Consider the following 25,899-nt stretch of genomic DNA (forward strand, 5'->3'; position numbering starts at 1 on the left):
ACTGATCATGAAAATTGTTTGGAACTGAATGCAAAATTTCCAGATTTTACTTCCCGTATTCATTTAAATTATTGGAATGAAATTCTACAGATTTTAGCTTTCAAATCAAGGCGTTATTTCATCATTTTCTTGCACACTTACAAGAGATGTTTATGATTCCTCTAAAACTCAAACAAAAAATGGTTCTTATAAATTCAGAATCTGATCTGGTCTTCATAGGTAAAATCTTTACATTTAGCTGTGGGAAGTGTACTGGTTGAACTGCTCTGCTTGGGAAAATATCTGTCATCAAACCCTCCTGAAATTTTCAAAGGAAACTAGTATATTTGATTCATGGTGGTGGGTATTTAAGATTCGACCCGGCCGAACTTACTGCTGTATATACTTGTTATAGAAGCATTACATCAAATATATAAAAATATTCTCTCACTTAGCGATTGATGAGAAGCAAAAAGTCGGAAAAGTCGACTTTTTAGACAGCGATACGGGGGTACCACGATACTTTTACTACCTAAACAGTCAACTCAAAAAGTAGCAAAAAAGTACAAAGTGTTACATTTATCAGTACTGATTTCAATACTATGAGACTGGAACAAGTTGGTAGTCTGGGATAATTGTCTCTCTGAGAAAACACGCTCACGGGAGAAAATCGCATTCACGTTAATAATCACGCTGACAACACAAATCACGCTCATATGTGATAATAATAAACTCGTTTGTCTTAAAGAATCTGGCACAAATCGAGCAATCATTGAAATAAAATTTTCTTTTTGAATTTTTGTTTGAAATTAAATTTTGAAAATTATGTTAGAAAATGTGTACAAAAAATATTTTCATACCAAAATAGTTAAAATTCTTATACCATAAAGGTAAACGTATTAATATTACGATGAGTGTATTTTCTGTGGAACGTATGTAAGTGTAAATGTTTGTTTTGTGGATGAGTGTTTTTGTTGGCCGTTTGTTGGTATTCGCGGGCTTTGGTTCAGTGAAAACAGAACTCGTATTGGGCCAAACAACAGTCAGTGTAGCACATGGAAAATCAGTTTGTGTTGAAAATGCCGAGTAAACGGTCATAACGCTGTTCTACAATGTGAAGTAGAATAAAACAAAAAAAAAAAAAACGTAAAAGAAACAAAGAAAAAGAAAACCTAACGGTTCGTATTTTAAGCCGACAACGGTGAAACGGAAAGTGAATATTGTGAATGAGACATAGGGATAAGAAATTGGTGATAGCGTGTCAGTGTATCACGAGGTCTATTAACTACAACCAACAAACCAATGTTCGATGTTGTAAAAGGATTTGCTGGCGCCCACTAACCAACACGTTTGAAGTTCCAAGGCTGATGTGAGAACTTAAAAGCATTTCCTTAGCTAAAGCCGTTGCAAGAGTAGCAGTAAGCAATAGCAAGCAAGTAGGCAGCAGCAGCAACATTTTAACAATATTTCTTTTAATCCGTTATTTAGTCTACGTGGGTTCTTCGTGGCATAAAGTTCAACGGAAACGGAAATCAAACAAAGTGAAAATGTCAAATGTCAAAGGAAATAATATGCTGGCCCATGGGCAATATTTAAAAACCATATTTAGTGGCCAAATAGAGTAATAAAAAATCTCAAAATATTCAAAGTCAGAAAAACAAATATCTCAAATAATAAAAATTTGTGTTTATTACAAAAAAAAAAAAAAAAATAAATAAATAAATAAAAATCTACATTCAAAAGTGTAAACTGACCCAAGTCATATGAAATGAAATCTAAGCAAAATAATACAAATTTACAAAATGTTAAATAATATATGTGCATTTGAAAATATTTGAGCTAAACGTGTGTTATAAGCAAATTAACTAATTATTCTAATGTATAATAAATTTTTATAGAATTCAAATTGAAAAAAAAAATAGAAAATGTGTTCGTTGTGAAATCTTTTAAATAACATGTAATAAATTAAGTTATACAAAAAAAAAAAATAATATATTAAATTCTAACAATATTTATCGAAAATAAAATATGAAATTTTGTAATGTATGATATATGTGTATACAATATTTAATAATATAAAAGCAAGAAAATTTACTACGATTATTACTACACTTTTCTCCAAAATCTATATTGTGCAAGTGAAAAAGGAAACAATATAAAAAATAATATTTATAGTGCTATATCATCTAAAGAAACGGCATAGTTATCCTTGTCTTCAAAATACTAAAAAAAGGTGAAGAAAATATATAATTACTCTGGTAGAAAAAACATCGTCATATGAACGAAAAGTGACATTAAAATTGAGACAACGAAAAGGGAATGAGATTTTTGTTATTATTACGATTTTTTAGAGGCTATGGTCCCCATGAAAATTAGTCCCAAAATTTTGATGAAGTTATATGGAAAACAACAACACCAAACTTTAATGTTTTTTTTTTTTTTTATACCGCCCACCATCGAAATATTGCTCTAAGATCCCATAAAGTATATATATATATTGTGGGTCGTGGTAAAATTCTGAGTCGATCTAGCTATGTCCGTCCGTCTGTGGAAATCACTCCACTTGAAACTTGGCATTGATGTAGGTCTCATGGTATTGCAAATGGGCCATATCGGACCACTTTACGTATAGCCCCCAAATAAACCGACCCCCGGATTTGGCTTGAGGAGCCTCTTAGAGAAGCAAATTTCATCCGATCCGGTTGAAATCTGGTACGTGGTGTTAATAGATGGCTTGTAACAACCATACCAAAATGGGTCCATATCGGTCCATAATTATATATAGCCCCTATATAAACCGATCCCCAGATATGACATCCGGAGCTTCTTGGAAGAGCAAAATTCATCCGATCCATTTGAAATTTCGTACGTGGTGTTAATATATGGTCTCTAATAACCATGCCAAAATTGGTCCATATCGGTCCATAATTATATATAGCCCCCATATGAACCGATCCCCAGATTTGACCTCCGGAGCCTCTTGGAAGAGCAAAATTCATCCGATCGGGTTGAAATTTTGTACGTAGTGTAAATATATGGTCTCTAACAACCTTGCAGAAATTGGTCCATATCGGTGCGTAATTATATATAGCACCTATATAAACCGATACCCAGATTTGACTTCCGAAGCCTCTTGGAGGAGCAAAATTCATCCGATCCGTTTGAAATTTTGTACATGGTGTTAATATATGGTCTCTAATAACCATGTCAAAATTGGTCTATATCGGTCCATAATTACATATAGCCCCCTTATAAACCGATTCCCAGATTTGACCTCCGAAGCCTCTTGGAGGGGCAAAATTCATCCGATCCGGTTAAAATTTTGTACGTGGTGTAAGTATATGGTCTCTAACAACCTTGCGAAAGTTGGTCATTATCGGTTGATAGTTATATATAAACTGACGCCCTATTTCACTTTCTGGCTTTCTGGTCACCGCGCAAAAACTGGTTCATATGGGTTCGTAATTATTCATATAGGCTCCCCTATATATTCCGGTCAAAAACTGAATTATATATTTGTTTACTCTGCTTTTTATTTTGTCTAACATATAACCAATATGGACTAACTTACAATGTACACCCAGAAAAAAGTGACCCCTTCTTTAAGTTAAAATGAACTAATTGTGAATAAAGTTGAACTTCGTATAGCGCCAAAAACACTTTTATTTTTGTGAACGATGTGATTTTCGTTGAAATTAGGTAGAATGCATTCCATATATTAGTTAACATTGTACCCTTATACTACAGAATGAAAAAATTTAACTGAATTGAATTCATATATGGAATGATTTTATTGAACTTTTTTCATTCATTGGGACAAATCTTACATATTTGTGGTAAACCTTTTTACTTCAAACTTAGAACTGCTTACCTTCGTTTTTAAATACAATTTTATTTATTTATATAGGCAATTTTTTCTTCAATAAAATACATGTTTTATTAATATATTTGTATAAAGTTACAGCTTTATACTTATCACAATATTGAAATATTTAAAATTGAATTAAAATGTAACGCCTATTTTGAATTACAATAGTTTCTAAGTTACAGTTTGAAAATGTTTGAAATATCCTCTTTAGTCTTAGAACATAAAATTAAATGTCAAACAAAATGAATTATGTTGTACTAAAAAGGTTTCTTGGTAGGTTATAACTTAAATTTGTTTCACTCTTGTTAACCAGTATAACCGGATCAGCATCATTTGGTGAGGAAATTCATCATACACAATAAACACTAACTTGAACTAATCGACTTGGGTTTTATTTCTCTGTCTCTTCCACTTGGGTATTTACACTTGTGTGGATTGATCTCATTCCTCGAGAGAATTTATCCCCACAAGTTACTTACATTGTCTCCCACAAATAGGAGACCGTTTCTCTGGTGAGGTTGTCTCTAAGGCCTATGATACAGTCCACAACCACCATCGAGTCTTCTCGCCGCACTCCATCACTGCCATCACTCACTGAGTTGGAGACACCCCCCTACAACCTGGTTACCATAACCCAGTTATTTTGTTCAATATTAAATATATTTATTAAGAATCAACACCATCGACTGGCCTTGAAATATTAGTTTATTATTCCACTATTTCCAATTTCCAAGTAATGTCATCAACTGTAAAACTTCTTCTTGTACCTTTCACTTTTAATAAGTTGCTGCGTAACGTGTTTGTCAAATCGGGAATTGGTTTTTAACCAATCTCCCGATTTGACTACTGGAGAGCGTAGAAGACACATTTTTCATCCCATTTGCTTGAAATTGCAAAGTTAGTGTTATACTGAGTCAGCAAATGGTCCAATGTCAGTCCATATTCCAAAATATCGTTTTTCCACACAGCCTGATCTCCCAATTTGACTTCTGAACTGAAATATATCCCTAATATTTTAGGGACGTTTTTTCTTAAAAATAATAATAACAAATTATGAATTCAATTCATCATTTCTTCAATTTAGTTCTTAATTTCAACTTTTAACAGAGGTAGTAGTACATTTATATAGATTGGAGACTCATTTGACAGCCGTAACAAATTTGTAAGTTTATATAAGGCAATCTCGTGTGAAAATTAAACTAAATTTTTTGAGATTTATATAATGCTTTGCCACTCTGGTACAATGGTTAGCATGCCCGCCTTGCATACACAAGGTCGTGGGTTAGATTCCTGCTTCGGCCGAGCACCAACACGTTTTTCAACGGTGGATTATCCCACCTCAGTTATGCTGGTGAAACTTCTGGTTTCACTGCAAAGTGGAACGCTGTTCGTACTCGGCTATAAAAAGGAGGTCCCTTGTCATTGAGCTTAACATGGAATCGGGCAGCACTCAGTGATAAGAGAGAAGTTCACCGATGTGGTATCACAATCGACTGAATAGTCTAAGTGAGCCTGATACATCGGGCTGCTACCTAACCTAACCATAATGCTTTTTTCAAATAACGAGAATTTTTGAATTTTTCACTATAATTCGTTCTCATAAAATTAAAAGGAAATAAATGTTAAGAAAACCAGTAAAGAATGTCTAAATTCTATATTATACCTTGCTCCACTTTATAGATTTACATTTTCGATACCATCTCAAATCCTCTAATTTTTTTTTTGGTGTTATAAAAAATATACACCCAAAGAAAAAAATACTTTCCTCAGGAACGAAATTTTAGACAAAGGAAATTCCCTTTTGTTATAAAGTATTTTCTTAAAAAGTGTTGCAATGATATTTATTTACTTCAATAGAAAATTTTTTGGCGCCAAAAAGAAAAAAATAGTTTGTCTAAAACTTTGTTCTTCAGAAAAGAAAACTCATCTTTCAGTGTACATATATCGAAATCAGAACCGCATAGTATTAGGTATGCATAGTAATTCTATTCCTTGTGTAAACTTCAATTTGAGTAAAACGTTGGTTTCTGCACTAAAAAAGAAACCCTATAACGCACTAAAGCCAATTTTATTCTATTTTAGTTCATTGTTATTATATTTTGAAAAAGTTTTCTTGACTTTAATAATTTTTTGTATACGTTAATTAAATTAACTACAACAAGTATATACGGCCGTAAGTTCGGCCAGGCCGCATCTTATGTACCCTCCACCATGGATTGCATAGAAACTTGCACTAAAGAATTAGTTGGGTTGCGGTAACACTTGCCGATGGCAAGGTACACCCAGAAAAAAGTGCCTTCGAAACTAAACGAAAAAATTTTCATCAATATAGTTTATCCATTTTATTTCCATCAAGGTAAATTTTTGTGAAAAATAATAAAATTTACTCGTTTCAGTAAAAAAATCCTAAACTGTAAGCAGTTAGGAATAGTTCATTAACAAGAATAAGGCATGGAATTTTACTCATACTATTTTCTTCGCTGGGTATAAGAATTTACTACTGAAAAAGAAAATTTTATTCACCGATAACAAAGCATTCGTAAAAATAAACAAAAACCGAACTAAAACCAAGTTTCCTCAAAATTAGTAAAATTTCTTATAAAATGATAATTGCGACTTCCTTTATAATAGAAAGTTTTTCATACATACGAACAACACTTGGCATAGAAAAATATTTTAGTTCATTCGTACTAAGAAGTATGCAATCCTTTCAAAACTTAAGGAAACACGCTTGTTAGAATATAGGAAATTTTCCTAAATTTCTATTGTCTACCTGTAATCGATACCTGTCATCGTAATCGATGTGTTTGCGCGTGGGTGTAATCGATATGTTTGCGCGTCGGTTGTTTTTTCTAGTTGGAATCGCGTTGTTTTGGTATACGGAGAGATTGTTAAAAAATAATATGGTAAAATAATATAATAAATAACAAATAAAATATATAAAATATTTGTTATTTTAAATTAGTGAGAAAAATTTTCGTTTTTAAAAATAAATCTATCAATGTTCGTGATAGTGTATAAAGGAAGAAAACACCAGCAGAATAACAACCCTTTCATTTGTCTTCATTTTGGAATCTTCAATTATCAGGTAATATTCAGTGACGCTAACCTTTTGAAACAAAAATGTTTTATGATTTTATTATATTTGTAGGTATTGAAATTGTAAAAGGAGGACAAAATCGTTAGGCAGCAACTTATTAAAAGTGAAAAGTACAAGAAGAAGAAAAAGTGGGTTTTACAGTTGATAATATCACACGGAAATTGGAAATAGTGGAATAATAAACTAATATTGCAAAGAGATTCGATGCTGTTGATTCTTAATAAATATATTCAATATATTAATAAAACATGTCTTTTATTGAAGATAAAGTTGCTTATAGAAATAAATAAAATTGTATTTAAAAACGAAGGTAAGCAGTTCTAATTATGAAGTAAAAGTTTTACCACAAATGTGTAAGATTTGTCCAAATGAATGAAAAAATTTCAATAAAATCATTCCATATATGAATTCAAATTAGTTAAATTTTTTCATTCTATAGTATAGTGGTACATAAATATAGGAAAATGTTAACTAATATATGGAATACATTATTCCTAATTTCTACGAAAATCACATCGTCAAACAAATAAAAATGGCTTTGGCGCTATACGAAGTTCAACTTTCTTCACAATGAGTTCATTTTAACTTAAAGAAGGGGTCACTTTTTTCTGGGTGTATCTTAAAACTTCTTAACACCGTCTTCTCAATTGTAAGTTAGTCCATACGGGGTATATATTAAACAAAAAAAGCCTATTAAATACGTATATAATTCAGTTTGACAAAATTTTGACAAAATTTTCTATAGAAATAAAATTTTGACAAAATTTTCTATAGCAATAAAATTTTGACAAAGTTTTCTATAGAAATAAAATCTTGACAAAATTTTGTATAGTAATAAAATTTTGACAAAATTTTCTATAGAAATAAAATCTTGACAACATTTTGTATAGTAATAAAATTTTGACAAAATTTTCGATAGAAATAAAATTTTTACAAAATTTTCTATAGAAATAAAATTTTGACAAAATTTTCTATAGAAATAAAATCTTGACAAAATTTTCTATAGTAATAAAATTTTGACAAAATTTTGTATAGTAATAAAATTTTGACAAAATTTTCTGTAGGAATAAAATTTTGACAAAATTTTCTATAGAAATAAAATTTTGATAAAATTCTCTATAGAAATAAAATCTTGATAAAATTTTGTATAGTAATAAAATGTTGACAAAATTTTCTATAGAAATAAAATTTTGACAAAATTTTCTATAGAAATAAAATCTTGACAAAATTTTGTGTAGTAATAAAATTTAAAAAAAAAAAATTTATAGGAATAAAATGTTGACATAATTTTCTATAGAAATAATATCTTGACAAAATTTTGTGTAGTAATAAAATTTTGACAAAATTTTCTATAGAAATAAAATCTTGACAACATTTTCTATAGAAAGAAAATTTTGACAACATTTTCTATAGAAATAAAATCTTGACAAAATTTTCTATTGTAATAAAATTTTGACAAAATTTTGTATAGTAGTAAAATTTTGACAAAATTTTCTGTAGAAATAAAATTTTGGTAGATTATTTTTGGGGATCGGCTATATAAAGGGTGATTTGTTAAGAGCGATTTGGCTTACGGAGCCTCTAAGAGAAGCAAATTTCATCCGATCAGGCTGAAATTTGGTACATGGTGTTAATATATGGTCTCAAATGACCATGCAAAAATTGGTCCACATCGGTTCATAATTATATATAGCCCCCATATAAACCGATCCCCCGATTTGGCTTGCGGAGCCTCTAAGAGAAGCAAATTGCATCCGATCAGGCTGAAATTTAGTACATGGTGTTAGTATATGGTATCTAACAACCATGCAAATATTGGTTCACATCGGTCAATAATTATATATAGCCCCCATATAAACCGATCCCCCGATTTGGCTTGCGGAGCCTCTAAGAGAAGCAAATTGCATCCGATCAGGCTGAAATTTAGTACATGGTGTTAGTATATGGTCTCTAATGACCATGCAAAAAAATGGAAGACCAAAATTCATCTGATAATATATGTCCTCAAATACCAATACAAAAATTGGTCGACATCGGTCCATAATTATAAAGGGTGATTTGTTAAGAGCTTGATAACTTTTTTTTTAAAAAAAACGCATAAAATTTGCAAAATCTCATCGGTTCTTTATTTGAAACGTTAGATTGGTCCATGACATTTACTTTTTGAAGATAATTTCATTTAAATGTTGACCGCGGCTGCGTGTTAGGTGGTCCATTCGGAAAGTCCAATTTTGGGCAACTTTTTCGAGCATTTCGGCCGGAATAGCCCGAATTTCTTCGGAAATGTTGTCTTCCAAAGCTGGAATAGTTGCTGGCTTATTTCTGTAGACTTTAGACTTGACGTAGCCCCACAAAAAATAGTCTAAAGGCGTCAAATCGCATGATCTTGGTGGCCAACTTACCGGTCCATTTCTTGAGATGAATTGTTCTCCGAAGTTTTCCCTCAAAATGGCCATAGAATCGTGAGCTGTGTGGCATGTAGCGCCATCTTGTTGAAACCACATGTCAACCAAGTTCAGTTCTTCCATTTTTGGCAACAAAAAGTTTGTTAGCATCGAACGATAGCGATCGCCATTCACCGTAACGTTGCGTCCAACAGCATCTTTGAAAAAATTCGGTCCAATGATTCCACCAGCGTACAAACCACACCAAACAGTGCATTTTTCGGGATGCATGGGCAGTTCTTGAACGGCTTCTGGTTGCTCTTCACTCCAAATGCGGCAATTTTGCTTATTTACGTAGCCATTCAACCAGAAATGAGCCTCATCGCTGAACAAAATTTGTCGATAAAAAAGCGGATTTTCTGCCACTGATTTTGGTAATAAAATTCAATGATTTGCAAGCGTTGCTCGTTAGTAAGTCTATTCATGATGAAATGTCAAAGCATACTGAGCATCTTTCTCTTTGACACCATGTCTGAAATCCCACGTGATCTGTCAAATACTGATGCATGAAAATCCTAACCTCAAAAGAATCACCCTTTATAACTATAGATCGATATGGAACAATTTTGGCATGGTTGTTAGTGGCCATATACTAGCGCAATGTACAAAATTTCACCACGTACCAAATTTCAACCGTATAGGATAATTTTGCTCCTCCAAGAGCTCCGGAGGTCAAATCAGGGGATCGGTTTAAATTGGGGTTATATATAATTAAGACCGATATGGACAAATTTTTGCGTAGTTCTTAGAGACCATATACTAACACCATGTACCAAATTTCAACCGGATCGGATGAAATTTGCTTCTCTTAGAGGTTCCGCAAGACAAACCGGGGGTTCGGTTTATATGGCGGCTATATATAATTATGGGCCGATATGGAACAATTTGTGCATGGTTGTTGGAGACCATGAACTAACACCATGTACCAAATTTCAACCGGATCGGATGAATTTTGCTCCTCCAAGAGGCTTCGCAAGCCAAATCTGAGCGTCAGTTTATATGGGGGCTATACGTAAAAGTGGTACTTAAGACATTTTTGAAATTTTGAACTCCAATGTTTTCCTTCCAATTTCGAAATTTTCTTTAAGAAGTGACATCTGGGTTTGTAATACAGTTTAGTTCAAATTTTCTAAAATGAACCAAAATTTTCCTTCCTGATGGGTTCTCTGTTTTTTTAGTGTATGGTCATATGAGGGTAAATCGGGCGAAAGATATCTCTGAGAGCTATATTTAAATCGAAATCGGTTTCAAGCAAATTTGGCACACTTTATGAAACTATCAATTGTACTCTTTGTACATAATTTAAAGCTCTTCAGAGTAAAACTCTGCTTTATGGGGCCATATAAGAATATATGGGGGCTATAGCTAAATGTGTGCCAAAATGAATAGGACTACATTTTGACCCATCTAGCCATGGCCCCTCAGACAGACGGACATGGCTAGATGGACTCAGGGGTCGGCTCTTAGCAGCTCTGAGCCGAATATACAACGTGTCTATATTGTTTCCTTCTGGTTCTTGCAAACTGTATGCACTGAAAAAAAAAGCATACTCGGTTCCAAAAATTTTGTCTTTACTTTAAAAAATTTGGTATTGATTCCGAGCCAAAGAAGCGGAGAATACAAGTAAGGATACTTTTAAGACACAATTCTCTTTTAAATTTAGGTTTTGTGTACTTGCTTCTAGAAAGCAAATTTTAATTTTTCGCTTTCTCAGCTTTTTTGCTTCATATGCTATCAAAGTCCCTAAAAAACGAGTTAACGGCAACTTTATTTTCCAAATTAGGACTCGACTTCCAGTAGAAATTGTGCTGTGTTTCAAGTACAAAACGTCTTTAAAATAAAGTGTTGAAAAACATGTCCTATATTTGAACGATTTTTTGCTTTGTAGTCAAGATTCAAAAAGACAACAAATTTAAAGACAATTTCATTAAATTTAAAGAATTTTTCTGAATTATTAAAGTCAAGTTGACCTTAGCCTATAAATTTTTTCTTTCATGTTAAGATACCCATTTTCAAATCATTTCAAATCACTTAATTATAAGGACAATACGACTTCATGGAAAAGTTTATCGACTTTTGGACAAGGAAAATAACTTTATTTTACAGAAATGCGTTTTCTATGCTAAGCAAAATTTGTATTCGTACAATATTTTTTTAGTGTGTTTAGCATAATTTTAGTTTCATATTTCAATTATTTAGTTAAGATGTTTTCAACTTATGAAACATTTATATACAACATATTTTGATTCTATTTCAAACCAGTTGAGTTATTTTGTTTTATTAAAACTAATTTAATTTTTTTCCATCACTGTATAAAATATTTTTATTGTTTTTAAAATTTCTATAATCCTTTCAATTCCTATTTTTCTATTATTATCAATAAATGCATTTCAAAATGCAATCAAATTACAATCACACACAACTACTCATAATTATTTTATTGTCGAAAACTATTTCGATCATATTGCAATAATAGAATTCCATTTAATTAATTAACAAGTGATTACAATCAAAATGTACATTATTCAGCCTTACAAAGTAATAAATAATTTAAATTGTATAGAAAAGCCATTATGAGTGTAATAATAAATTTGAATATTCCTTTATATATTTGTTCATATGTTATTTGGCAAATGTACACTTTAACAATTACATACAAATATTAAATGTATGAGGGCCGTTTCACAATTAGTTGATCTCATAATGAAAATAGAAGATGTTTCGTCAATACTGAATAAGTTTTTGTTCAGAATGTAAATATCTCTAAGAGAAATATTAATTTTAGGTCTTGTATTACACAATACACTGAAAAAAAAGCTTGTCCGGTTCCAAAGATTTTGCGATAACACTAATGATTATTGTTTTGTTTCCGAGCCATAGAAGCCGAGAATTGAAATAAGGATATTATTGGCCACAATTCTCTTTTAAATTTGAATTTTGCGGACTTGAAACTAGAAAACGAATTTCAAATTAATTGTGTTTTTCTGTTTTTATACCCTCCACCATAGGATGGGGGGTATATTATCTTTGTCATTCCGTTCGTAACACATCGAAATATTGCTCTAAGACCCCATAAAGTACACTGTTAGAAAAATATGTTTTTCATATGTTCTGATATAAACAAAATGTGTTTCGGGCACAATTTTTAAACACAATATATTTAAGTGCAAACATATAATGTTCCTCAACTAACACAAAATGTTTGGGACACATATGTTAATATGTTAGAATATATTATGTTTGGGGCATGAATGTTTCATAAAAATAATATGCGTGAATGTAAACATATATAAATTTACAAATATCGAGTAAACATATATATGTTGTGATACTTTATTCAGAGAGCGACAGAGAGAGAGAGAGTTAGTATAGAGAAAGAAATAGAAATGGAAACCGGGAGGGTTGAATAAAAAGATATCAATATAACACAGCGAGAGAATGAAATGAGAGCAATTTCTGTGAAACCGCTTGTATGTTGTTTCGGAAAACTGTTTTATAATATGGCCAAAAATTTGGTATGCTTAAGTCTAAATATTATTTAATTTGAATAGTAGATTGAGTATTCGGAATAAAGAGAATAGACATTCGGAACCAAGAAAATAGACATTTGAAAAAAAAAAAAAAACAGCATATTTGTATTACAGAAAAAGATGCGAAGAACTCAAAAATTTAGTGGAAGTTAAAAATATGTGAGGGAATGAACACAATCTTCTTTGGGGAATTCTTCCAAGCATATACTATTTTTGGACTCAAAATGCTTCCAAACATATAATATGCTCACATAAAACAAACATATTAATGTTTCGGCGGTATCCAATAATATATGTGCTTCCTGCAAAATATGTTTGGAACATATGTTAGAGAAGCGATTTTTTTTGAGGGTGTATATATATTCGGGGTCGTGGTGAAATTCTGCGTCGATCTAAGCATGTCCTTCCGTACGTCTGTTGAAATCACGCTAACTTCCGAACGAAACAAGCTATCGACTTGAAACTTGGCACAAGTAGTTGTTATTGATGTAGGTCGGATGGTATTGCAAAGGGGTCATATTGGTCCACTTTTACCTATAGCCCCCATATAAACGGACCCTCAGATTTGGCTTTCGGATCCTCTAAGAGATGCAAATTTCATCCGATCCGGCTGAAATTTGGTACAGGGTGTTAGTATATGGTCCCTAACAACCATGCAAAAATTAGTCCACATCGGTCTATAATTATATAGCCCCCATACAAACCGATCCCCAGATTTGGCTTGCGGAGCCTCTTGGAGGAGCAAACTTCCTCCAATCCGGTTGAAATTTGGTACATGGTGTAAGTATATGGTCTCTAACAACCATGCAAAAATTGGTCCACATCGGTCCATAATTATATGTAGGCCACATATAAACCAATTCCCAGATTTGACCACCGGAGCTTTTAGAAGAGCAAAATTCACCCGATCCGGTTGAAATTTGGTACATGGTGTAAGTTATGGTCTCTAACAACCATGCAAAAAGTGGTCCACATCGGTCCATAATTATATATAGCCCACATATAAACCGATCCCCAGATTTTGGGGGATCTTGGAGCTCTTGGCAAAATTCATCCGATCCGGTTGAAATTTGGTACATTGCGCTAGTATATGGTCGCTAACAACCATGCCAAAATTGGTCCATATAGGCCTATAGTTATATATAGCCGGTCCCCAAAAAGAATCTACCAAAATTTTATTTCTATAGAAGATTTTGTCAAAATTTTATTACTATACAAAATTTTGTCAAGATTTTATTTCTATAGAAAATTTTGTCAAAATTTTATTACTATACAAAAATTTGTCAAGTTTTTATTTCTATAGAAAATTTTATCAAAATTTTATTTCTATAGAAAATTTTGTCAAAATGTTATTGCTATAGAACATTTTGTCAAAATTTAATTTTGTAGAAAATGTTGTCAAGATTTTATTTCTATAGACAATTTTGTCAAAATTTTATTTCTATAGAAAATTTTGTCAAAATTTTATTACTATACAAAATTTTGTCAAAATTTTGTTACTATACAAAATTTTGTCAAGATTTTATTTCTATAGAAAATTTTGTCAAACTTTTAATCTTTAGAAAATTTTGTCAAAATTTTATTTCTATAGAAAATTTTTGTCAAATTGAATTATATACGTCACGATACATTTTGTTCAGTGTAAGTAATATTTTGACATTTTACCTTCTGAAACGAGGTATGTGGAATCAGTGTCAGATTAGTCGTATAGCATATTGTGTCTTGGTTGCTTAATTTTTGTCCACATTTGGGACGTGTTCACTTATGATAGGTTATGTTAATTTTAAAGTGTTGATATAACAAGTACCTCACGACAATTGTCTACTTTTGAAAGGTGTCTGGTTCAAGTACTTTACATTATGTCTGTGTTTAAAAGTTGCAGTTGGTACATTGTTTGTAAGAAAACAAACAACTACACAGTGCTTCGTTTTCTTTAAACAAATGTTCTTTAAATCGTGTGTGTACCCAACAACATTGTTTATAAAAAGAACTTCTTGACTGTATGAGTTGCTTTAACGATAATTGTGTGTTGATGACAATAAGAGTGGCCTAGTGGATATTGGGCCACTCTTATTGCTTAGGTGCCACCGTGGTGCTATAGTTAACATACCTGCTGTGGTGCTATAGTTAACATACCGGCCATGCATTTAAAAGGTCAGGGGTTCAATCCCAGTTTCAACGGTGGATTATCCCCTCTTAGCAGTGCAGGTTGGCATTTCAGAGTGTCTCATAGCTTCTATAAGTGGTTTCACCGCAACCGTCATTGAGCTAAACATGGAATCGGGCAACACTCAGTGATAAGATAGAAGTTCACCACAGTGGTATCCTAATGGACTGAATAGTCTATGTGAGTCTGAAATATTGGCCTGCCATTATACCTAACCTAACCTTGCTTAGAATTTGGATATGGTCCACAGTTTAATTAAAATCGCCTCTTTATACCTACATTGTTTGTACTACAGAAAAAGTGATGAGAACTAAAAAAATACATGGAAGTAGTGTATGGTCACTCTTTTATTTCTTTTGTGATGAACTGAAGATCATTGAAAAATGTTGACAACATTTTCTGCAGAAATAAAATTTTGAAAAAAATTTCTATAGAATTAAAATTTTGACAACATTTTCTAAAGAAATAACATTTTGAAAAAATTTTCTTCAGAAATAAAAGTTTGATAAAATTTTCTTCAGAAATAAAAGTTTTAATAAAATTTTCTATTGAAATTAATTTTTGAGAAAATTTTCTATAGAAATAAAATTTTGACAAAATAAATTAATGTTTGATAAAATTTTCTATTGAAATAAAATTTTGAGAAAATGTTCTATAAAAATAAAATTTTGACTAAATTTGCGATATATTTTAAATATAATTTTATATAGAAATACAATTTTGACAAACTTTTATATTGAAATAAAATGTTGACAAAATTTTCTGCAGAAATAAAATTTAGAAAAAAAAAATTCTATAGAATTAAAATTTTGACAACCTATTCTACAGAAATAAAATTTTGACAACATTTTCTACAAAAAAAAAATTTCATAAAATTTTCTATTGAAATTAAATTTTGATAAAATTTTCTATAGTAATAAAATTTTGACGAAATAAATAAAAGTTTGATAAAATTTTCTATTGAAATAAAATTTTGAGAAAATGTTCTATAGAAATAAAATTTTGACAACATTTTCTATAGAAATAAAATTTTGACAAAATTTTCTATAGGAATAAAATTTCGATATATCTTAGATATAATTTTATATAGAAATACAATTTTGACAAAATTTTCTATTGAAATAAAATGTTGACAAAATTATCTATTGAAATAAAATTTTGACCAAAATTTCTATAAAAATCCAATTTTCACCAAATTTTCAATAGAAATAAAATTTTGACAACATTGTCTACAGAAATAAAATTTTGACAAAATTTTCTTCAGAAATAAAAGTTTGATCAAATCTTCTATTGAAATTAAATTTTGAAAAAAAAATCTACAGAAATAAAATTTTGACAAAATAAATAAAAGTTTGGTAAAATTTTCTATTGAAATAAAATTTTGAGAAAATATTCTATAGAAATAAAATTTTGACAAAATTTTCAATAGAAATAAAATTTTTTTCTATAGGAATAAAATTTCGATATATTTTAGATATAATTTTATATAAAAATACAATTTTGACAAAATTCTCTATTGAAATAAAATGTTGACAAAATTTTCTATTGAAATAAAATGTTGACAAAATTTTCTATTGAAATAAAATTTTGACCAAAATTTCTATAGAAATAAAATTTTGACAACATTTTCTATAGAATTAAAATTTTGACAACATTTTCTACAGAAATAAAATTTTGACAAAATTTTCTTCAGAAATAAAAGTGTGATCAAATTTTCTATTGAAATTAAATTTGAGAAAATTTTCTATAGAAATAAAATTTTGACAAAATAAATAAAAGTTTGGTAAAATTTTCTATTGAAATAAAATTTTGAGAAAATGTTCTATAGAAAAAAATTTCTAAGAAAATAAAATTTGACTAAACTACAAGTGTAGCTTAACCAACCTCTGTTGGTTGTGATGAGGAATGTGGTAATTCCAAAGCGTGCGTCCATCCAACCATCTTGCAATCTATAGGGATTTGCCCAAATAAATTTGACAAACATTCTTTTCCTCTGTTGGTTAAGCTACACTTGTAGTTCGGTCAATGTATGGTTTTAAGCTAAAATCAAAAAAAAAAAAAAAAAAAAAAAAACAACAACAATGATTAAAGAACAAAACCAACAATAACGAAACAAAACGAATGAAGAAATAAAATTTTGACAAAATGTTTTAAAGAATTTAAATTTTGACAAAAATTTCTATAGAAATAAAATTTTGACAAAATTTTCTATAGAAATAAAATGTTGACAAAATTGTGAAAAGAAATAAAATTTTGGCAATATATTTTATAGAAATAAATTTATTTTATATTATGTATGTTTTTATTATATTCGACCTGTATTTAGACTTTTCCAATTGATAATTGTTGATAAAAACGAGCTCGAGGTCAATGTTTTTAATTTCTATTTTTTATTTAGTCAATATTTCGTGATGAACTGAAGATGATTGAACAATTTCCCAATATTTTTATACCCTTCACCACTACTGTGGTACAGGGTATAATAAGTTTGTGCATTTGTATGTAACGCCAAGAAGGAAAAGTCTGAGACCCATCGTTTAGTATACCGATCGTCTTAGAATTAAATTCTGAGTCGATTTAGCGATGTCCGTCTGTCTGTCTGTCTGTCCGTCTGTCTGTCTGTTGATGTATTTTTGTGTGCAAAGTACAGCTCGCAGTTTTAGTCCGATTGTCCTAAAATTTGGTATAGGGTCCTGTTTCGGCTCAAAGACGATCCCTATTGTATCCCTATTTGTAAAAAATCGGTTCAGATTTAGATATAGCTGCCATATATATTTTTCACCGATCTGGTCACAATTGGCGTGTATATCAACCGATCTTCCTCAAATTCCGTACATCCGAATATTTTATGAGTCTCGAAAAACTTGCAAAATATCAGCCAAATCGGTTCAGATTTAGATATAGCTCCCATATATAGCTTTCACCCGATTTACACTCATTTGCCCACAGAGGCCAATTTTTTGCTCCGATTTAGTTGAAATTTTGCACAGAGAGTAAAATTAGCATTGTAGCTATGCGTGTCAAATTTGGTTGAAATCGGTTCAGATTTAGATATAGCTCCCATATATAGCTTTCGCCCGATTTACACTCAAATGACCACAGAGGCCAATATTTTGCTCCGATTTGGTTGAAATTTTGCACAGGGAGTATAATTAGCATTGTAGATATGCGTGCCAAATTTGGTTGAAATCGGTTCAGATTTAGATATAGCTCCCATATATAGCTTTCGCCCGATTTACACTCATATGACCACAGAGGCCAATTTTTAACTCCGATTTAGTTGAAATTTTGTACAGGGAGTAGAATTAGCATTGTAGCTATACGTGCCAAATTTGGATGAAATCGCTTCAGATTTAGATATATCTCCCATATATAGCTTTCGCCCGATTTACACTCAAATGACCACAGAGGCCAATTTTTTGCTCCGATTTAGTTGAAATTTTGCACAGGGAGTAGAATTAGCATTGTAGCTATGCGTGCCAAATTTAGTTGAAATCGGTTCAGATTTAGATATATCTCTCATATATAGCTTTCGGCCGATTTACACTCATATGACCACAGAGGCCAATTTTTAACTCCGATTTAGTTGAAATTTTGCATAGGGAGTAGAATTAGCATTGTAGCTATGCGTGCCAAATTTGGTTGACATCGGTTCAGATTTAGATATAGCTCCCATATATATGTTTTTCTGATTTCGACCAACATTTTCCTTGTAAAATCGCCACTGCTTAGTCGAAAATTTGAAAATATGACTCTAATTTTCCTAAACTTCTAATACATATATATCGAGCGATAAATCATAATAAATAAACTTTTGCGAAGTTTCCTTAAAATTGCTTCAGATTTAAATGTTTCCCATATTTTTTTTACTAACATTGTGTTCCACCCTAGTGCATTAGCCGACTTAAATTTTGAGTCTATAGATTTTGTAGAAATCTATCTACACTGATAGAAAAAACTTCGTTATATTAACGAAATGTGTCATTGAAATTGAACCAATGAAACAAATTCGTTGATATAACGACATTTTTCGTTATTATAATGAATTTTCTGTTAATCAATGAAACGTTTCGTACTATTAACAAATATTTTCATTGTCGCAATGAAAATGTTTCATTATATCAATGAAATAGTTTCGTTGGCTCAATTTTAATGAAATTTTCTTTGTGTGTAATTCGGTCCAGATCGAGTGATATTTAAATGTATGTATTTGGGACAAACCTTTATATATAGCCCCAACACATTTGACGGATGTGATATGGTATCGAAAATTTAGATCTACAAAGTGGTGCAGGGTATAATATAGTCGGCCCCGCCCGACTTTAGATTTTCCTTACTTGTTTTTCTTTCAGTTTAAATCGCATTACAAAATTTTCTAACATTTTTCTCTCAGTGTGAAACATAAAACAATTTGAACATTTAAATTAAATTATATGTGCATCGCACTGAGTAACACCCTAAAAAATCTAAATATACTAAATTAAAATAAATCGAATTTGAATTGATTGAGTGAGTGAATAAGTAGAATTTACAGTCAATATTAAGATTTTTCAGTTAGAAGAGTACGCGGCATTGAAGACCCATTCATTGACGTACTTTCTTAAAAATCATTCATGTTGGAAAACTTCACAAAAAAAAAAATGCAAATGATTCTGAGTGAATGAATGAATGAGTGATTTCTTTTATGAACCAACTCATGAATGTCATTCATATATTTTTTTGTTTATATCAAATCAATAAACCTAATAAAGAAAACAGAAACAAACATTGTAATTTTGAATATAAATAAATTGAATTTGTTGTATTCTCATTGTAAGGTTATTTGTTTTTTTTTTTTGGTGTAGTTACATTGTTCGAATACATCGTTGTAGAGATTATATATATTTTTTTGTTCTTCATCATTATTTATGTTTAACATTTTTATGCTTATCGAGCCACTTTTAATGGATTTCGATTAATATGCCAAGTTTGCATAACAGTCAGTTTTTTTGGGCTCCCACCAATAAAAACAAAAACAGCAAATTGAAGTGCCATTATATCAGAGCTAATGAATAACAATAACAATAAGGTTCGTATAAAAAGAACTTCCATAGTGAAAAAGTAGGATGTTTTTGAGGATTATTTTTAACCTATAGTTAGCGAGTGTTTTGACTTTTGTACATTACATGGCATTAAAAATTGTACATGGCATTAAAATATTAGCAAGAATATCATCACTGGGCAAACAATGTTTGCCAATAAACTTGATCTAAAGAAACTTTAATAAAAGATAATTTGCAATCAGTTTTTTACAATTATGCAAAACAAACAAAAAAAAAAAACAAATACTTTCTTCCAGAACGAAATTGTAGACAACCGAATACCTCCGTATTATCCTTAAGAAAAAACAATCCCAATTTATGGCATCTGTTGCCATACACTGTCGAATTTGTTTTACATCGGAATTGTTTATAGTGCCCATATAGACCAATCTCTAGAATTGACTTCTTTGGCATTTAGACCCTGCAAATTTAATCAAATTTGTTTTAAATCTAGTTCCATAAAATTTGAAAAAGTTGACATAATTTTCAATTGAAATAAAATTTTGACAAAATTTTCTATAGAATTAAAATTTTGACAAAATTTTCTATAGAATTAAAATTTTGATAAAATATTCTACAGAAAAAAAAAATTTGACAAAATTTTCGATAGAAATAAAATTTTGACAAAATTTTCTATAATTAAACAAGTATATACAGTAGTAAGTTCGGTCGAGCCGAATCTTAAATACCCACCACCATGAATCAAATATAAGAGTTTCAGGGGGGTTTGATGACAGATATTTGCCCAAACAGATCAGTGCGCCTTCTATACCCTCAATAAATGAAACCGGTCTATATGGAGGCCAAATGGACCGATAAAACTAAATCGTATACACTTTGTTATGGGTCTAATATGCCAGTATATTTTAAATTTGTGGCAAATCGGAAAAAACTAAAATTTCTAGAAACCCTAGGAGTTAAATCGGGAGTTCGGTGTAATGGGGGCTATACCAAAATATGAAAGGATACACACAGTATTCAGCACATTTAATTGTAGTTATAAAAATCTAGACCCCAAATCGGAGGGCCGGTTTATAAGGGGGCTATATCCAAAACTGTACCGATATTCAATATATTCGGCACACCTCTTTATGGTCCTAGAATACCTTTAGATTTCCAATCTCAGGCAAATTGGATAAAAACTACGGATTGTAGAAGCCCACGTCTTTAGGGTCCTAGAGTACCCCTAGATATCAAATTTCATGTAAATTGGATTAAATCTACGGATTCTAGAAGCCCAAGAAGTAAAATCGGGAGATCGGTCTATATAGGGTCTATATTCAAAACATGGACCGATACACCCCATCTTCGGCACACTTCTTTATGGTCCTGAATACCTCTAGATTTCCAATTTCGGATAGAAAATACACTTTCTAGACGCCCAACAAGCAAAATCGGGAAATCGGTCCATATGGGGACCAAAACATGGACCGATAGGCACCATTTTCGGTACATTTTTTGATGGTCCTAAAATACCTCTAGATTTCCAATTTCAAGCAAATTGGATAAAAACTACAGTTTTTATAAGTCCAAGACCCCAAATCGGGAGGTCGGTTTATATGGGGACTATATCAAAACTTGGACCGATATGGCCCATCTTCCAAATTGACCTGCCTGCAAACAAAAGACGAATCTGTGCCAAATTTCATTATTATGGAAGGCTGTTGCGTGATTACAATAAAAATTTTACAAATAAAAATTTCACAAAATTTTCTACAGGAATAAAATTTTGGCAAATTTTTCTATAGAATTATAATTTTGAAAAATTTTGACAAAATTTTCAATAGAAATAAAATTTTGAAAAAAATTTCAATAGAAATAAAATTTTGACAAAATTTTCAACAGAAATAAAATTTTGAAAAAATTTTCTATAGCTAAAATTTTTTGTTAAAAAGTTTGCTAAACAGTTTGATAAAATTTCCTTTAACTAAAACATTTCACAAAATTTTATATAGAAATAAAATGTTGACAACATTTTCAATAGAAATAAAATTTTGCCAACATTTTCTATAGCTAACAATTTTTGACAGAATTTTCTATAGCTAAAAAATTTTTACAAAATTTTCTATAGCTAAAAAATTTTGACAAAATGTTCTAAAGATATAAAATATTTTGACAGAATTTTCTATAGCTAAAAATTTTGACAAAATTTTCTTTTGAAATAAAATGTTGACAAAATTTTCTATTGAAATAAAATGTTGACAAAATTTTCTATTGAAATAAAATTTTGACAAAATTTTCTATAGAAATAAAATTTTGACAAAATTTTCTATAGAAATAAAATTTTGACAAAATTTTCTATAGAAATAATATTTTGACAAAATTTTCTATAGCTAACAATTTTTGACAGAATTTTCTATAGCTAAAAAATTTTGACAAATTGTTCTAAAGAAATAAAATTTTGACAGAATTATCTCTCTAAAAAATTTTGACAGAATTTTCTATAGCTAAAAAATTTTGACAAAATTTTCTATTGAAATTAAATGTTGACAAAATTTTCTATAGAAATAAAATGTGGACAAAATTTTGTATTGTATTACAATTTTGACAAAATATTCTGTAGAAATAAAATTTTGACAAAATTTTCTATAGAAATACAATTTTGGCAGAATTATCTATATCTAAAAAATTTTGATAGAATTTTCTATAGCTAAAAAATTTTGACAAACTTTTCTATTGAAATGAAATGTTGACAAAATTTTCTATTGAAATAAAATGTTGACAAAATTTTCTATAGAAATAAAATTTTGACAAAATTTTCTATAGATATTAAATATTGGCAAAATTTTCTGTAGAAATAAAATTTTTAGAAAAATCTCTATAGAAATAAAATTTTTAGAAAAATCTCTATAGAAATAAAATTTTGACAAATTTTTTATAGAAATCAAATTTTGACAAAATTTTTATAGAAATAAAATTTTGACAATATTTTCTATACAGATAAAATTTTGAGAAAATCTCTATAGAAATCAAATGTTGATAAAATTTTCTATAGAAACAAATTTTAGACAAACTTTTCTATAGAAATTGAATTTTGGCAACATTTTCTATAGAAATAAAATTTTGACAAAATTTTCTATATAAATAAAATTGTGACAAAATTTCCCATAAAAATAAAATTTTGGCAAAATTTTCTATAGAAATAAGAGTTTGAAAAATTTTGCATAGAAATAAAATTTCTACAAAATTTTCTATAGAAAAAAAATTTTATATAGAAATAAAATTTTGACTAATTTTTTAAAGAAATAAAAGTTTTATAGAAATAAAATTTTGACAATATTTTCTATAGAGATAAAATTTTGTGAAAATCTCTATAGAAATCAAATGTTGATAAAATTTTCTATAGAAACAAATTTTAGTCAAAATTTTCTATAGAAATTGAATTTTGGCAAAATTTTCTATAGAAATAAAATTTTGACAAAATTTTCTATAGAAATAAGAGTTTGAAAAATTTTCCATAGAAATAAAATGTTGACAAAATTTTATATAGAAATAAAATTATGACAAAATTTTCTATAGAAATAAAATTTTGACAAAATTTTCTATAGCTAAAAAATTTTGACAACATTTTCTATAGAAATAAAATTTTGACAAAATTTTCTTTAGAAATAAGAGTTTGAAAAATTTTCCATAGAAATAAAATTTTGACAAAATTTTATATAGAAGTAAAATTATGACAAAATTTTCTATAGAAATAAAATTTTTATAGAAATAAAATTTTGACAATATTTTCTACAGAGATAAAATTTTGAGAAAATCTCTATAGAAATCAAATGTTGATAAAATTTTCTTTAGAAACAAATTTTAGACAAAATTTTCTAAAGAAATTGAATTTTGGCAAAATTTTCTATAGAAATAAAATTTTCACAAAATTTTCCATAGAAATAAGAGTTTGAAAAATTTTCCATAGAAATACAATTTTGACAAAATTTTATATAGAAATAAAATTATGACAAAATTTTCTATAGAAATAAAATTTTGACAAAAGTTTCTATAGCTAAAAAATGTTGACAAAATTTTCTATAGAAATAAAATTTTGACAAAATTTTCTTTAGAAATAAGAGTTTGAAAAATTTTCCATAGAAATAAAATTTTGACAAAATTTTATATAGGAGTAAAATTATGACAAAATTTTCTATAGAAATAAAATTTTGACAAAATTTTCTATAGCTAAAAAATTTTGACAAAATTTTCTATAGGAATAAAATTTTGACAAAATTTTCTATAGAAATAAAATTTTGACAAAATTTTCTATAGAAATAAAATTTTGACAAAATTTTCTATAGAAATAAAATTTTGACAGAATTTTCTATAGAAATAAAATTTTGACAAAATTTTCTATAGAAATAAAATTTTGACAAAATTTTCTATAGAAATAAAATGTTGACAAAATGTTCTATAGAAATAAAATTTTGACAAAATTTTCTATAGAAATAAAATTTTGACAACATTTTCTATAGAAATAAAATTTTGACAAAATTTTATATAGAAATAAAATTTTGGCAAAATTTTCCATAGAAATAAAATTTTGACAAAATTTTCTAAAGGAATGAAATTTTGAAATATTGTAAATATAATTTTGACAAATTTTGCTTTGGCAAAAATTTCTCCAAAGTTTGGTAAATTATTTATGGCTCGTGTGGCAACCGTGCATACCTTTATGCGTTTGTAAGCTTGTAAACAATAAAATGAAAAGTCACTGGAATAAATCTGTCAGTATCACATGAACAGTTTAGAAATGTTAGAATCCTGAAGTTGGTTGCACCTCACATATCACACAGGAGTAAAACGGAATAAAGGAAAGTTTTTGTAAATTATTGTCAATAATTTCCGGGAAATCGAGTACTTATTAAACATCTGGGGAATCCCCGGGAATATTATGCCTTCACATATGACAACCATGGATGGGGCAACTAATTCTTTGGAATTGCAGACCACATGTTTTACCCACTCTACTATACTTTCAGTTAAGTAATATATCATGTTCAAAGAACTTTTTGTTTTTGTGGTCGCAATTGAGGAGTTCTACGATTATTGCCATTATTTTTTATTACATTTTGTTTAAGTTTTATTTAGTTTTTTTCGTTCATCGTTTTTATTGAGTTTTACTGATGGTAATTAACACTTCATTTGGTAGTGTTGCTTGATGCACTGATGTAGCTGATATTGGCCCGAGGAAATAAATGTACTCGTTGGTGATATTTAATACCACCTGTGAGCAAAATTGAATTGAAAATGGTTTGTGGGTATGAATGCGTGTTGAATGAGTGCTGATGTTGGTTTTTATTTTCTGTCTCATATTTTTGCACATTGCAATTTAATGAATAATTCTACCACAAAAAAAAACAAGAGAACGAAATGAAATGCAAAACCGAACCTGTAAATATTGCGAATACTAATTGAAATGTAATGAAACGAAATTCTAGCAAAAAAATCTAAACACAAAATTAAGGGGGAAATTCTACGAAATTGTAACGCTCATACGAGGCATATACGTGTGGTTGCATAATTTTTTGTTTTTTGTTGCGAACTTGCTGGAATGCAATCACAAAAATGAAATTTTCTTTCAAAAGGGGGGTCTTGAGTTTGCTTATGTTTTGAGTACTAATTGAAGGTTGTCATCTGTCAAATGAAATCGAATCTCAATACATTTCAAATCGAAATAATGAATGATGTATGAGGACTTTTCTTTCGTTGGTAATACAATCTGACTAAGGGTGTCGGAGAGAT

At 29.5% G+C, this 25,899-nt stretch overlaps 1 protein-coding gene across 2 annotated transcripts in view; it reads left to right on the forward strand.

Moving 5' to 3' along the window:
• Positions 1–1,024: 1,024 nt before the first annotated feature.
• Oamb (Octopamine receptor in mushroom bodies) overlaps positions 1,025–25,899 on the forward strand; it is a 501,549-nt gene continuing 476,674 nt past the window's right edge. The window contains exon 1 of one of the 2 annotated variants that reach the window (XM_075292480.1): positions 1,025–2,212. The gene's annotated coding sequence lies outside the window, so the exon portion shown is untranslated. The remainder of the gene's footprint in view (positions 2,213–25,899) is intronic. The other variant, XM_075292479.1, reaches the window with a different exon arrangement.

The sequence above is a fragment of the Haematobia irritans genome, chromosome 1 (assembly GCF_050003625.1).
Source record: "Haematobia irritans isolate KBUSLIRL chromosome 1, ASM5000362v1, whole genome shotgun sequence".
Taxonomy (NCBI): Eukaryota; Metazoa; Arthropoda; class Insecta; order Diptera; family Muscidae; genus Haematobia; species Haematobia irritans.